The sequence below is a fragment of the Sinocyclocheilus anshuiensis genome, unplaced genomic scaffold (genome assembly GCF_001515605.1).
Source record: "Sinocyclocheilus anshuiensis isolate Anshui unplaced genomic scaffold, SAMN03320099.WGS_v1.1 scaffold215, whole genome shotgun sequence".
Lineage (NCBI taxonomy): Eukaryota > Metazoa > Chordata > Actinopteri > Cypriniformes > Cyprinidae > Sinocyclocheilus > Sinocyclocheilus anshuiensis.
In genome coordinates, this window is record NW_015552542.1 from 702,056 (window position 1) to 719,650 (window position 17,595).

The following is a 17,595-nucleotide window of genomic DNA, read 5'->3' on the forward strand; positions in this document are numbered from 1 at the left end:
CATTTGAGTCTTCAAGGCATTTTGAGGACACAACATCGTCGAGTAAGTAAATTTAACGAATGTTACAGTATCCACTGTAGTTGTCCGCTTGTAAAAACAGTTTTATCAGTCATTATCCGTGTACGAACCAGCGCAAACAGATAATGTTACCTCACAGACTTAGCCATCAGTCTCCTTGCTTATGTTGAGCATACCAGCTTATTTCTGGTTCAAACACATATGGCTTAATTAAACCAATATTTCCTCTTGCCATTGCCATTGTATCACGTTTACTACAGTTAATTTAGTGGATCAGGAGGCGCTGGCTCATGGCTGGCTGGTGTGTGATTGAGTGGAGGTGGGGCTAATTTGCGTATTCATAGATCCACATATAGTAAATGAGGCAAGGGTGTAGAGTTGCATTCAAGCTATTTTAAGGCATAAGAAAATTATTTTCACAATAAAAAACATTTAAATACGTCATTTTGATGATCAAAGATGAGTTTTAAAGGATAACATTTTTGACTATAGGGGGACTTTAAGCACACAATTGTTTGAAATTAGCTGTGTGTTGTTTTCCTAATTATTACCTTTAACATTCCACCTATAGACTTCATTCTTTTGTTTTAATGAATTGATTTAAAAATACATTTATGTTAAAACTGTCTTTACTGACTGGTTGTAAAAAAAAAAAAAAAAAAAAAAAAAAAAAAAACCTCTATGATTTTCACAGAATTAAAGAAAAAAAATTAGCAAGAACTCTTGCTTTACTAAAGTGAGTAACCCCATATGCCAGTGCAATTGTAGACAACCCCAGCTATTACTTAACTAGTTTGCACATTTACAGTATGCAAAGACTGTTAGTTTTGTTAATATAATACCAATTTGGCAAAGATAAGGCACATGCGCCCAAGTACTGCTATCATTAATGCATTTGCAGTTCATGGTAAATGCATAGAAGCATTCGAGAACATTCCATGCTGGTATCAGTAGCTGGCTCTGTAGTCTCCCTATGGCACTCAATCCCAGATGAACACCCTGGAGTTAATCATTGTGCTAAAAAAGATCATTAGTGCTAATTAGCATGCAAATACCTCCCTTTATTTATTCACCCCATTAATATTAGGAAGCATGCTTTTTTTTCAGAATATATGCATGTGGATTTAATTATTATTATCTTGTAAGGTAAGATTCTAGACTACAAAATGGTGATTAATTTCTTTATAGCATAAATGTGCAAAAAAGAAGTTAAGGCATGGCCAAGAAAAGATAGTTGCCATATATCACCAGCAGTGAGAACTAGACAGCTTGCAAAGTCCAGATAATGCTAAAGAATCGTCTTGGATTTCTCTCCTTGCCTTAGGCACTAGCAGAAGATCCACTTTCCAACACTGTTGGAAATCATCTCCAGTACATTGGTTTTCTGATGTTATAACCATTTTCTTCACCATGTCAGACTCAGCATACACAAAGGCAGTATTAATAACAAGTACATATAATACTAACAGCTTCCACTAAGATGCTGGTAACACTGATACTGCTTTCATGCCCAAGAATTAATTGTCTTTTGCCTTTGACATTTCCAATGTATGTCCTCCTAAATGGATAGAGTAACCCTACTGATACAGCAGGGATAATACAGCTCATAAATCTTAAAAGTCTTAGTGAAAGGTTCTATTTGGATCTTATAGGCCAGTTTGGTGATGGTCAAATCGAATGGTCACCCACTTTAAGGTGATAAGTTACAGAAGAACACCTCCATTCACTCTGGAAGGATTTCAAATTGATTACCCAACTGTGGTCATCCACTGTGGCCGGAACAACTATGTGGAGGGCATGTGTGCTTGTAAAGCCTGATACAGTCATTTATCAGGGCGGACAAACTGACAACAGAAAGACCAAGGAGAAGGAGTGGATGTTAACTGGCAAGAGTATTATAACAAACTCACATTTAATCAATGCAGATATTTAATCTCAGGAAACCGTGGCATTTATACAAATATGTAGATTAGAGGTCAACAGTTTTTTTTTTTCTTACCAAAAGTAAGTCACACAAATGGCATCCTTTCCTTAGAGTGACCCTTATGCAGTCATTGGTTTGTATTAAAGTGCAGACAGTTCTTGCTTATTAATCTAATCGTTGTTCTGCCATATTCCAGAGAATGGCTCTGGTGAGTGCAGTTCACTGGTTTTTGGAAATGACTTCTTGCAGTGGCAGTGAAGCAGTAAAATTCTAGATGGATTGCTCCTGCTGGTTAATAAAGCTCAGAGGCCCTGATACACACATCAGACAAAATCAGTATGTTACTTTCAGGAAACAGTAATACAGTTATTGTGAAGAAGCTGGTTAAACACTATGGTGGTGTAGACAAAGCTGCTCTCTGTTAGCTGAAGCAATTTAACAATGATTTTATGGTATAACCTATGTTGCCATTTTCCCCACATCTATTTCCTTAAATCAACCGTTAAGAATTGCCTCTCTAAAATAACTAGAACAGGGGTCTCCAACCCTGCTCCAGGAGAGATACTGGCTGCATCCGAAAACTGAAAAAGGCTGCCTTCGAGGACGCATTCCAAGGTAGGAAGGCATCAAGGCACATCCAAATTCAATGTTAGCTTCATTTCCTGTCTCCTGAGATGCCTTCATCTGGCCGATTTTTGAAGGCAGCATAGATGTATCCTTCGCTGCCTCTGATATCCCACAATCCTGTGCGTTCCATTCCGTGACGGTTGAGCTAAAAAATAAAGTTGGCGTCTGAAAATTGCGATCGGTGGTCAGTTTGTGTGTAAATGTACGTTTCTGATCAACGTTTTCCACTTTTGATGTCATTTCTAGCGAGAAATTAATATTGCAGTAATGAAATATTCACTTAGTTATCACCAAAGCTCTCTATATTTTGCTGTAGATCATTAAACCGTTACTCTGCCTCAGAAGCCTGTCCGAAATCAGTTTCATGAGGTGCCTTCGTGTCAAAACGCTGCCTGCAAAGTCGTTGCCTCATACGGCAGCGAGGCAGCAAGGGTTGGAGATCACTAAACTAGAACATACCATGTTGTGGAAACTTGTTTGGGTCTTTCTGAGTTAACAAATTGTTATTGCAATAAATACAGTCAGTGATTTTTTTTTTTTTTTCACTGTAACACTACTTTTTTATTTTCTAGTAAAAATTATTAATAAAAAAGTAAGTGTGTCAGCCTAAGGAATGATTGAGTAAACCTACACACATTTTAAACCTAGGAAATTATTAAGCTTACATGTTTGTTCAAACATTTTTGAAGAACAATTTATGACCCTTTTTGAATAGGTAACATGTTGGTAAATTGCTAAGTTTACTAACATTATTTTAGATAGTGTACAATGCGACTAAAGTCCTCATGAGATAAAAGGCCTTTTTATGTAATTTTCTACTAAACACTATCGCAACAAATCATATTGCATTAGTGGAGAGGAATTGATATGTTGCAATGGACGTGCAAAATTGTTCCACGTTGACTGCTCCAGCCACAACAGAGATTCATTTGTCAAAATACAATTGTAGAGCTAAAATGTGCACCATTCATTGACTGAAAACAAACTAATACAGTTGTTATAAAATACTTGAGATATTATTTTAAAAAGGACTAAAATAATCAGGAAACAGTGTTTGCCACAGGCTGCTCTTGAATTCAAAAAAGTGATTGTTAGCAGGTATTGCAAGAGGCACAACCAATTAAGTTTAAATAACCTTTTTATACAGGGGGCTATGGGTGTTTGACAACTTTAATTATTAACTCCTTAATTGCCACCAGCCCACAGGTGGGCCCAATGGCGCTCTTTTTTGTTGTCTTTTTTCTCTATCACATATTTCAGTAATCATCATAAATTATATATCATTTGAAAGCTTAAAACCTCAGAATTCATCCTGTGAAAACCATCGAGTCTCAAGATTCCATATTTGGTGGTTATTGTTTGATAGAAGTAATATTGACAGAGAAATTTATACCTGTGTGACAGAAAAATGCATCAACAAAAATGCTACAGAGTTTGGATGGCACCCGGTGGCTGTTTGTGGTATAATGCCCTAAATACAATCTCACAGGAACCTCCATTTTTTTATATCAACTTCAAATTTGGAACATAACTTATTTAGACATAAGGCTTTCATTTTATATAAATTTTGGATTCAAAAATATTTTCTCAAATATTTACTTTATATAAAATACAATAAAAAATGGTACAGTGCATTTTCTTTACAGTAAATTTAAACTTCTATAACCTTTTGATACTTTAATATTTTGAAATGATTCCACTTCTGCAGTAATCTGCAGATTGTCTTCTTAAAAAGTAGTCCAACCTTAGGTCTTTATTCCAAAGTCTTCATGAATTATAATCATTTAAGTTTGGATAGTGCACTTTCACGTCTATGTTCAAAAATGGGGGGTGGCACTTAAGGGGTTAAATACATAAAGCCAACTAGTGCAATGTGGAAAAATAAAGAAAACTAGCATATTTTTTTTCTTTGTGGCTTTATGAACATTACAGTTGTTTACTGTTAGAATGAGCCCAACTAATGCAAAGCTCTGAGTCCGAGCTGACTTTGTCACCTACTGCCCTCATAATCTCCTCAGGCAAATGCAATGCCAGTGGGTCACGGAAAGCCACAGCTTTCCTTTCCTCAGCAGCATGTTTCTTCTGATAAGCCCTCCATCCTCAGCTGTGCTGAGCAGTTGGTGTCAAGCAATCAGGTTTCTTTAACTAAGCAGAGTTAACACAGCTAAAATGTGCAAAAATCCTTCTTCGCACATACCCAGAGTTTTTGGGTAAAACTGTCTTGAGTCTTTTTTTTTTTTTTTTGGGTTTTAAACACTAAAAACAAACAGACTTTATTAAGCAGAATGGGTGGCAGATGTCTGGAAGGGTATTTGATGTCTTCAATAAATAAATAAATAACACTCTATTGTTTGTGCTTAATTGACTGTCATGAATGTCTTCTCTGAGTATTCCTCTATGTTCCATTAAGCTTTCATCCTTCTCGCTGGAGCTGACTGAAGGCATTGTAATTACCATTTTTTCCAAATACCTGGGGTTGAATTAACTATATAATTATTAAGCTGGTAGTGGGCATGGCAAATATTGATACATGGCATTGACAGAAAAAAAAAATGCATGTTAAAATATGCCTGTTAATTTTTAATTTAATTGTTTATATATTTAAAAAATATTTACAACAATAACTGATCCGTTAACCACCAACTGATAAAAGAGGATCTTATTTTTATCTGATAGCAATTACACTCTATAAGAAAAATGACCTGAACACTTTCACAACTCAGACACAATCAGAGGTTCTGTGAATGCCTTAGTTATTATTTCCACCACCTTAATCAATATACAAATTAATATACATTTGAGTGAGATTAATTTGAAACTAATTTGTAATATTAAAATATTATTTGATATATTAGATTAAAAATGTGGTGTGTATCTGACAATATGGTGGTCATGAACAACTACCAATGTACGACTGATCAGTATTATTTTTCAGGCAGAGCTTATTGAAGGGTCGGCAGAATAATTAAGAATCTTAAACATCAGCTATTAAATCAGCTTTATGTTATGTTAAAATCACAACAAAATTAAGCTGACACTTTGAGAAAATATCATTTAAGTCATATTCAAGAAAATGCAATTATGTTCACAGCAAAAGACAGTAAAAATAGCCCTTGGTGTGTGGTAAAAGAGGCATGATCATATTTTACTGTATGATTTAAAAAAAAAAGCAAAGAGGAACATGTGCACTTTCATCAAAGTGCATGGTTGTGATTGCACTCTCTCATAATGATCATTCATGATCAAGGAGTAAACGACTTCAAACTACATCTTCATATGAAAATTGTCAGCACATAAATGTGCAAGTGTGTTCTTTAACGTTCAGCAAAGCATTATAAACAACAGGGTCAAACTGTTCATTACTTTAAGACATTGGTTGTCAATCAGTGTTTCTACTAAATTAAAGCAACAATGCAGCCTCTGCTTTGACTGGGGGCTAATTTGGCCCTTCAAAGGAAAGGCTAACTCAGCAACCATGCAAATCAGATGCATATTAAGCTGCATAAAATCTCTCAGAGTAGAGGGCTTATTTACATACTTAAAACAGGCCAGGTATAGGCTATTACACTAAACAGATTTATGAAGAGAGGCACATGAATTAAAGATGACCCCCAACACATGATTCAAATTTATAGTGTTGACAGAGGGGTGTAAAAACAGAGCTACATACATAAAGTGTGTCAGCTGAAGTAAAGATTCATGTTTGTGTGTGTGCGCATGTGTATGTGTGCTTAGGATACTATTCATCTAATCATAAATTTGGGTATGGTCTACTACCGTATTTGGGAATAGACTCAAATTTAACCCTCATGTACTGTTCTGGGTCAATTTGACCCGATTTGATTTTTGAGTTGTCGGAAATATCAGTTAACTTATTTTTATTTTATTTTTTTCTTGAAGTGTTGTGATTTTTTCTCATTTAGGGTCATGAACATGCATGCAAAGTTTCAACACGTTGATGTGATTTGACATGTCCACAAACTTTTTTGTTACGTTCGTACTGTTCCCAGGTCAATTTGACCCGCCTATTTTAATGTTCTAAGGCAACTATACAGACCCAAAATAATAACATTTATTGGTTATATTTTATTATTTTAGTTTTTTACTATCCTATGAAGCTAAAACAAACAAACAAACAAACAAAAAAGCTTTTCCCCACTCATTGCAATGCAGAAAAATATTTTGTCAGCCAAAGACGGTAATAATGAGCCATCATTTATTTTTTCAATCTCTCTGAAAAATTCACACAATTTCAAGAAAAACAACATAGGTTTAATAGTATAAACCTTTGTTTTTTTTCTTGAAATTGTGTGACTTTTTGTCATTTAGGGTCATTACATGCATGCAAAGTTTCAACATGCTGATGTGTTTTGACATGATTAAAAAAAAAAAAAAAAAAATATCTATTGCTCCGTCATTTCTTTGAAAAACAGTTAACAAATATGAAAACCGAAACCGAAACCTTTCAAATTATATATAGTTTGTCAAGATTACTTGAGGTTTAGACCAGGGGTGTCAAACATACGGCCTGAGGTGTCCAATCCGGCCCGCAGGATGATTTAAACAATATTATAAAATAATAAATAAAACATAATTTTGAAAATTAAATAAAGTGTATTAGACCAAGGTATTATCGTAAAAAAAATGTTCAATCGCAAACATCTCACAGGTGTGGGGAGTGACAGTCAAAAATAGTGGTTAAAAACATTTTTATAAATCATAAATTCAGATATCCATTATTTGTAATGTGTGAAAAGTATTGATATTAAGTTTATTGATTGTACTTGATTGTATGTTTTTTTTTTTCTTTTTTTTTTTCTCCATATCGTTATTTTTTGTGGAATTTGACCCGGACGATACAGGAAGTCACCTGTTTTTTTTTTTTTTTTAAGTACATGAGGGTTAAGTCATCGTTCACTAACAATCTCCTCAAGTAAGTTGTTAACTGCTGCAAAATGGATCATTGAGTGAGTGATTTAGATCAATCATATTTAATTCAATCTAAGCTATAAAGGAATAGTTCGTCCAAAATTGAAAATTGGAAAAAAAAAAAAAAAAGTACTCACCCCGAGGCCAGCCAAGGTGCAGATCAATTTGTTTCTTCATTGGAACAGATTTGGAGAAATTTAACTGTATATCACTTGCTCATCAATAGATCCTCTGCAGTGAATTGGTGCTGTCAGAATGATAATCCAAACAGCTGATAAAAACATCACAATGATCCAGTCCATCAATTCATATCTTCTGAATTGAAAAGCTGCATGTCGTTAAGAAACAAACTTATCATTAAGACATTTTGAACTTTGAAATGTTGCTTCTGGACAAAATACTAGGCCATAATCTACAATAATGATTCATCCAGTGAAAAAACCCATCCCTTGTTATTCTCTCACATATGAATGTATGTGTGTGTGTGTGTGTGTGTGTGTGTGTGTGTGTTTGTTTGTTTATTAATTTGTTTATTTGTCTGTTTGTTGATTTATTTATTCACCCATCCATCCATCCCTCCCTACTGAAGAAAGCATACAAACTTGTATTTTAGGCAAAAGCAAAAGTTTGAAGTTATATAACACAACATAATTGTATTATAATGACTTAATTAATTTGATGAACATCTTAATGATGAATTTGTTTATGTAAAACACACAGCTTTTCACTTCACAAGACGTTAATTGATGGACTGGGGTAGTGTGGATTACTTGTAAAGTATTGTGATGTTGTAGTTTTTTTTTTTTTTTTATATATAGCTGCTTGGTCTCTTATTCTGATGGAACCCATTCACTGCAGAGGATTAATTGATAAGCAACTGATACTGCTGAGTTTCTCCAAATCTATTGCAATGAACAAACAAACTCATCTACATCTTGGATGGCCTGAGGGTGATTAAATTGAGGCCAACTATTTATTTATTGATTGATTGATTGATTTATTATTTTTTTATTAATTGTGTGTGTGTGTATGTGTAAGCTGTGCCTCTATTTAGTTTGAAATAACCCCACCAATGTCACCACACTATGCCTGTTTCTGAAATTGATGGAATGAGAAGCTCAGCGTGTGCGAACAGCCCATGATCAAAAGTCATTTAATGCATGCAAATGCTGCCTCTCATTCAGCATATCTGAATTGCATCTTTGGAAATGCATGCATCCTCTGCACAATTCTGTACAAGTATGTGTGTGTGTGTGTGTCTGTTGATGGGTGGGCGTATCAGTGCCTCTGCTCAAGAGCCTTTGGGTGCTTGTCACTCTGTGCTACATCAGCCAGCTGTGATTATAAACAATATCAAAGTGCTTTCCTCTGGTTAAGAAATTTGCTGGAAAGAACTCTTCACTTACAGCAGGTGTGTTGCTAAATGCTTTCTGCATGCTTTAGAAAGAAACATGCCTCAAAATTCTGGAAATCACAATGTCAGGTGTGGATATTTTGGGATTGATTGACACTCGTCAAATGCAAGCCAAACTTTATATGACTGATTTTAGGAGCTGCATGTTTCTAGGACTGTAGGTGGTTTGTGAGCATGTGACTATCATGTTTCTAAAAAAGTTAATCCATACATTTAGTGATAATCTGATATTCATTAGCTTTTTCACCATTTTTTTCACCAACTGTTCCAAGCTCAATAATAAAAAAAGTGTTCATGTTGCTTATCCACCTGAGCATGACTCTGTACAAAATTATTACAAACAGTTCCAGGCCCTGAATTCCCAGCACAGTTGGCTAACCATGCTCAACTGTGCTCAACTGTGTTGGTGGAACGAACACCTGTAGTGATGTCATCACAGTTTTTGTAGTATGTCTATCCAATAAATATGTCAGTGCTTTGCAGAACTATAAAAAATGTATATGTATCAATATAAAAATGCCCATGCAGTAATGTTTTAGCAATTTACATGAAAAAAAAAAAAAAATGAGCAGGAGTTGAGTGGAATTTTATTAAGATTTATTAGGTAAGTGTTGGTTTTTGTTACACACTATATGTTTTGATATGAGAATTGCATACTGTACAAACTATATTTTCCATCCACTTACCCTGATCCTACCTCTAAACCTACCCCTCGCACAAAACTTTCTGCATTTTTACATTTAAAAAAAAACTTAATTCTGTATTATTTCCTTATAGGGAACAAAAATGTCCCCACAATGTTTAAATTTACTGGTATTACTAACCTTGTTATCAGGACATTTGGTTACATATTTTTATCATGATACCTGTGCATGATTTTATCATGATACCTTGTCCAAGCTCTTGTTCTCTTCAGAATGGACTATTGTAATGCTCTCTTGTCGGGCCTTCCTGCATGTACTATCCAGCCTCTGCAACTGATCCAGAATGCAGCAGCCAGAATGGTCTTCAACGAGCCAAAGAAAGCTCACGTCACACCTCTCTTCATCAGTTTGCACTGGCTGCCAATAGCCGCTCACATCAAATTCAAGGTACTGATGCTTGCCTACAAGACAACCACTAGCGCTGCACCGATATACCTAAACTCGCTAGTTCCGACCTACGCGCCCTCCAGAAGCTTGCGTTCTGCAAGTGAACGATGCCTCGTGGTGCCATCCCAAAGAGGCAAAAAATCACTCTCACAAACCTTATCCTGAACTGTTCCCAGCTGGTGGAACAACCTGCCTAGCTCAATCCGAGCAGCTGAGTCTTTAGCCATTTTCAAAAAACATCTAAAGACACATCTTTTTTGCCATCACCTGACCAATTAATACTAGCACTTACCTATTCTATTCTATCTATTGTCTAATTTATTTATATAAAAAAAAGAAAGAAAAAAAACACCTACTATGTGCACTAGACTAGTGCTAGACTAACTGAGACTTGTCACAGCACTTGTATATTGTTGCTCTCTTGTTGGACTGATTGCTTCTACTTTATAAGTAGCTTTGGATAAAAGCATCTGCTAAATGACTAAATGTAAATGTAAATGTAAATCAATGGTACTGGTGCCTAAACAGCGCCTTAACCAATACTTGAAAAAAAGAGAGAGAGACAGAGACAGAGAGAGAGAGAAAGAGAACGACAGTGTCACGCTGCGGTGAGATAAATGCACGAAGAAGATGAGGATAAAGGCAAATAGTCTTTAATAAATCCACACAAGGGTAAATCCAGGACAAAAAAAGGCCGGAGCACACATAGGGACGTAGTAGACCGGACTGCCATCAGAGCAAGTTTAATTGCTGCGCGACGAGCTTCTCGGATGGTCTCATTTCCCGAGTTGTGCTTTCAAGTCAATGTGACAACAAAATGGACACTAAAGTCACTACAAAGATGTTGGATTTGTATCAGAGCTTTCCGAATTGCGTTCATGTGAATTGTCTCAGTCAGGAAATTTTCCAAATATTCTGACACCACATGAAAGCAGTATAATTTAACTAGTGATTGCGAGCGGTTATGATGCTTCTTAAATCTGTTTTGGAGCACCAGAGGGCAAATATTTTAGTTGACATCTCAGACATTTAAGTGGCACCGAAAAATAAATATATATATTCAGCCAAACGAATTAGAATATAATAACAATAATAACAACAATGACAGTAATAGCCATATAAAACAATTGCACTGTAAAATAAATGAAAATTAATATTTCATAGGTATATTATTTTTACCTTACACTACAGTAGGGAAATTAAAATACTTATTTCGTAATTTATACACTTGAAAGAGATATTTTGAATTTGGACTGCATTTAAACTGCTAGTTGTCAGCAATTCATACTGCACTTTTAAGCTTTAATTTTGACGGAAACGGCAGTAGAGCTTTTATTTTGAAGGAAAACTACAGCTTCAGTGAAAACATGCTTATAAAAATGCTTCTCACTACAAATCTAGTAGTGAAATGCTGTAATCATCTGCCGCTAAAAATAAAGCCTGTCTGGTGGCTGTTGCGTTCCCAAACACGTGTTACACAGCACCTGCAATAAACAGGTTCAACTACATTCATTCACTGTGAGTGGAGCCGTTCTGAGGCACGGAAAACACCGGATCACGAGCTGATCGCCTGAACGAAGTGCGTGCTTCGCTTTGAAACGCACAGCGACAACAGCCATGATGAAGGGATTAAGCCATTGTGCTTTCGGTTTTAGTTCGTTTTACAGATACTGTGCCAAAGCATAATGGCCCAAAACACAACTTTAAAGACATTTTATGTTAGAATATGAAGTTTAAATATATTTTAAAAACTACACTTTTTGCCCGAAAGACCTATGGTTTCAAATCGTCATGTGACCACGATAATACACTCATTATTAAAATTAAAGTTACTTTATTGGCATCAATGGTTCCACAAAGAACCTTTACCATCCATGGAAACTTTTTCATTCCACAAAAGGTTCTTTGGAGTGGAAAAAGGTTCTTTAGATTATTAAAATGTTCTTCACTCTAAGACAAAATGGTTCTTTTAAGAACCGTTCATTGAAAGGTTCTTTGGGGAGCCAAAACTTGTTCTTCTATGGCATCGCCAGATTCAAGGCAAAAATGTCTGTGCATTTATCGTTTACATTTTGAAGAAAGCAGCTCATGCCTTATAGCTTTGTTTAGCACATGTAAAATTCCTTTGGAGGCTTAGGGAAATGGATATAATATTTCACATCAGCATGACCAAACAGATGCCTGTGATGTGGCCATGGGCGTGGAGGCACAGTAGCTCAGTTTGTCAAGCAGCAGTGTTCAGTCATCAGGAGCCTCCCACTTGGCCCAGGAGCACTGAATTCTGAGGTGTAATGGACTGCTAAATGAATGAAACATTAGCATATGTAGCTCAGCGGCAGGCCCTGCTTCCCAGCTCCCCTAGCCACCTGTGGATTTTGAAAACCTCTGAAGGGCTTTGATCATTTAACTGTCCATGCAGTTTCATGAAACTGGTCTGGAGTTGCCTTGCTAAAAAGATGGCATCAGACTGCTAAACTAGTTTTACCAACAAGACTAGTTTAGTCAACTAGCTTCACAAGATAAACCGTGCTAGTTGAACATGGTCACCAACATGCTTTCATGAACAAAACCTTGACTATGTTTATAAATTAGCTAGATGAGTCCCAAATTAACATTAATCGGCAGAAACCTGGACCAGCATAAAAATTCAGTAAAACAAGATCCAAGATCAGGATCACATTGCATGCTTAGGTTTAGGACTGGAATTGGCACTTTGACAACATTCTAATTTTAGATTTTAGATATTGTTCATGTTAATTAGGTATTGTTAATGTGAATTTATATTTCTTTGAAAGAAAATGTTTTTCAAGACCAACAAAAGATGTTGATCCAGGGACATGTGTTAAATCACATTTACCGTAGAACCTGAACTATCAATGGGTAGATATTCTGTTCTACTGTAAGTTCAAATGTTAAATACAACAACCATACCTTTATAGGCAGCACTGCTATATCACTTTATTCGGTTATTTTCCAAGGACAGACTTACTTTATTGTGTCTAAAAGTTTGTTTCGGATAAGACAAATAGTCCAGCTCCAAGCTGCTACAGCCTGGCCTGAAATATTCAGCAGTGCCCTCCAAAAAATAACCACATGACCTCAGCAGTTTTTACTCATATTAACCTTGTTATTAATATAAATAATCTATATTCTGCTGCATAAAATAAAGCAGCTTAAAGGGGACGTTCACCTAAAAATGTAAATGATGTCTTAATTTACTCATTCCAATATCAAATGCTGTTATTCTAATGTAGGATCTTCTACGTGTGTTTTTCTCCATACACCATAATTATTGAGAATATTTCATTCACTAGAGGAGAAGATTATTGTTATTATTATTATTATTGTTGTTGTTGTTGTTGTTGTTGTGTTACAATAAAACAATACAGTTTAAAACATTATCATTCATATAATTATCTGCCTATACAATGTTTTCAATGGTTTAAGGAATACTTATAGGCCAAGTCTATAATAGTAGACTTATAATAATTATAATAATAATTTTGGCGATATGGCCAAAAAATATTATTCAATATCAATATTGACCACAGTATTCTTTTTTTTTTTTTTTTTTTTCAGTCTCATTAGAAAACATTTATCTATTTGTATGATGTGATTCATGTTGAAACACATGATTTTCAGAATAATAAAAGAAAGGTAAGCATGTTGGTCCACCCCTAAACCTAACCATCATTGGGGTGTAAACAGCTCGTACAAAAACGAATGAATAAGATTGTATGAATCCATACAAATTAGCCACCAATTTGCCAAAATGTAAAATATTTGGTGTGAGTTGGACAGACTGATGTCACATTTTGAGATTGTTTTATCGCCTAGCCGTAATTTGAGGCTTTCAATATGCCAGACTGATAAACTGCAATCATCACTATAAAAAAAAAAAAAAACTTTTCACAGATTTCACATACACATTCATACAATCATAATTGCATACTGCGTTTTAAGACCTTCTTGCCTGTGCTTAGTATTTTAGGATGTTGAATCATAATAACAGTTTTGCCTGCCAAAAAAACCTGATAATTTTTAGCTGTTCTGTTTGAAAACGCTCTTTGTTTTACTAAAAGGCGACTGCTCTGCCCATCACTATAGTTGACTTGACAAGCACCCAAAAATCTGCAAGTTGACTGAAATTAAACAATCATCAACAGCATTATGCAGGACAGCATTTTTCAAACAATTCAGCAGCCTGAGGCGACACAAGACCCTGAGAGAGGCACCAGCACTGGGATGTAATGCATGGACGATGAGAGAGAAAGTGAAAATAAGAAAGAACCAAGTGGCATCATCCAAAATCCTGATGGTTTAAGACTGTCTGTGAAAAGGCATTAGGAAATGTTTCTTGTCACCGCATTATCCTCCAGCCACCTCTTAGACTTTGGCACAGTGGCCATGGAAGAGGTTACAGATGAATGATATTAGCAGGGGCAAATCATATTTCATTTATAATATGTTGTGTAATACTTCCACAGCTATGTGTCCTCTGACTTCTTTGTGGTAGGATTTGAATCTGTGTCACAGTTTGTATCCCGCCTGAGTGATTGTACACCAGAGGTCACATTTATCAGAGGATGTTCAAAGACTGCGATCTCTCCAGTCTGATGCTTTCAGGGTTGAATCACGGCATTGTAGAGAGGCCACTCACATGGACACAATTGATAGATGAGACGTGGAGCGGATGTGCCCATCTGGATATCCATCTTGTTACTAACCACTTCTTGCCGTGAGAGATCCTCAGAATATGGAAGTCTCTATTGGCAAAGCTTTGTTCTTTGATGATAAAGTCTTTATGCTAGGCAGTACACTGTAAAAAAAAAGTCTGTAAAAATACAGTACAATATACCGTAAAACTTTGAAGGAATTTTCCGTATTTGCTTTTTACAGGTGTTTTTCTGTATTTTTTTAATTACGCTTTGCATTGTGGGAACAAGAAGCTCAGTTGATTATCGGCATGAAAACAGTGCTTGAGCAGGCGCCATTATTCACGGAGATAGTCTCGGTCAAAATTTAATTTTAAAGTTGTATTTCGGGTTTGGGGAACCGTTCTTACACTTCCGTGGTAAATAATGTTTTTGTTAAATGTAACAAACTGTAACATTCGTTAACTTAGTTGCTGTCTGGCTTGTTTGGCAAATGAATGTCGGAGCCATCGCATTCAACATTTTCAGTATACCGTCACATCTTAACGTTACTCGACGTGGAGGTACGTGTTACAGTGTGTTGTAAAAGCATGTAAAAGTTTATTAACTTTTAATTGTTGTTGATGCGGTGTATTTGTTACTGAGCATGTCGTAAAGCATCGGCATATTAACGTTACTGAGGTGATGTTAAGCAGCTGTGATAACGTTAAATCTGAAGTGCGGTACAACTGTGTTTAGAGCGCTTTATGCCTTCAATAGGAGCTGGCAGAGCAATTGTCAAGAAAAGAAGACACCATTACGACTTTTTAAATTTTTTTTATTTTTTTAAAGAGATGATACGACTAGGTGAAGATCTGACATCACGGAATTCTTCAAGGATAACACACACGCGCGAGAAGTTAATTCTGTAATGTTACTGGCACGCTGTCTGTGAACGCACACGTCATGCACGCGCAGAGAACACCGCTTCAGACAGCACGCCAGGAGCGCATCGAGTTCTCTCTCACACTTACACAGACAAAAGCACACAAAATTGTCAAAATGACCATTTTTGGTGAGTGTCAGTCTAAATTCATTAAAAAGTCTTGACTGATGTAAAGAGTTGGGATGTGTCAGATGTGCGTCTTGTGTTTTAAAGGGACAGCAGTTCATGACATTCATGGTGTTTCCTTTGTTTTCTTTTCTAATGACAGGTCGTAATTGCTGCTGTACTGTGCATCCCAAGCACCCCCTGCATTCTTATCATGGGTTTGTATTCTGTTTTATTTATTAATAGTTTTTTTTTTATTTATGGAAGCATATGGGTAGCAAAATTAAATTTGAAATGTAATATGCAAAATGGCAATGCAATATGTAAAATGGCAATGTATTTCTGCATTTAAATTTACGTTTTCCCATACATATGTGCAATATTTAGTGCAAAATGAAAAATGAAAAATCAATTATATAATTTACATTTGCCATTTCCTACTAGTTTTAATATCCAAAATAAAACATATTTTAATGCTTTATAAGTTGCAAAATTAAAATTAAAATATATTACACAAATTGATTAGATATGTTTAATATGTCCAAGCAAAAACTGTAGTAAAATGATCATTTAATTGCTGTTTTTCCTAAATGCATTTAGACTTAGGGATAGGACACTTGGGATTGCATTTTCATCATAATACCGTGTGATAATTGTAGCAAAATGCAGTGAGAATTTCAGAATGCATTCTGAGCCAAAGGTGCAGCAAAAGAGTAGCAAAATGGTGGTTTAAATGTCTTTTATTCTTCTTAAATGCGTTGACACTTACATATAAGACGTTTCAATTGCATTTTCATTTAATACCCCGCGATGAATATAAAGTCAATGTGGATTTGAAATGCATTTGAAAATGCAACACACCCCTGAACTGTCAATCGTTAGGCTACATCAAGGCGGGGCTCGGCAACAGGACGCACAATAGGTCAATATTCACCATCAACCAAACGCTTTCCACATTGACTTAAACTAAATTCATCGCGGGGTATTAAATGAAAATGCTATTGAAACGTCTTATATGTAAAATATAACTGAATTTTCATTTTGCACTAAATTTTGGACACATGTATGGTAAAATGTAAATAAAAATAAAGAACTACATTGCCATTTTACGTATTGCATTGTCATTTTGCATATTTCAAATTGAACATTTCAAATTGAATTTTGCTGCCCGTATGCTTCCATATTTATTTACCATTAGGGATGTTCAATACTGACAAAAAATTGGTAATTGGAAGTTATCATTTCCTCCCCCATTGTGGCTGAGCTACACATTCTCTCTGTTTTATTTTAAACATAAAACATCAAGAGGAGAATGGCACCTGTGCTGAAATTCATACAAATGTAAGGAACATATGTAATGAAACTGTATAAAGCATTTTGTTGTGTTGCTGTTTAGTTTAAAATAATAAAAGGGTTAGTTCACTCAAAAATGAAAATTCTGCCATTAATCACTCACCCTCATGTCGTTCCAAACCCGTAAGACCTTCATTCATCTTTGCAACAAAAATTAAGATATTTTTTGATGAAATCTGAGAGCTTTCTGACCCTCCATAGACAGCAAGGGTCCTACCACAATCAAGGCACAGAAACGTAGTATAAGGACATCGTTAAAATGGTCCATGTGACATCAGTGGTTCAACTGTAATTTTACGAAGCTATGAGAATACTTTTTGTGCGCAAAGTAAACAAAAACAACAACTTTATTCAATGATTTCTTCTCTCCTGGGAGAGTCTGCCGCCATTACCGAGAGTACCACGATGCATGCGTGTGCGTTCATTTGCCAGTAAACAAGGTGCAGCGCCACATGCATTCGGCCGTGGGTCAGAGAGCTCTCGGATTTCATCAGAAATATCTTAAATTGTGTTCTGAAGATGAACGAAGGTCTTACGAGTTTGGAACGACATGA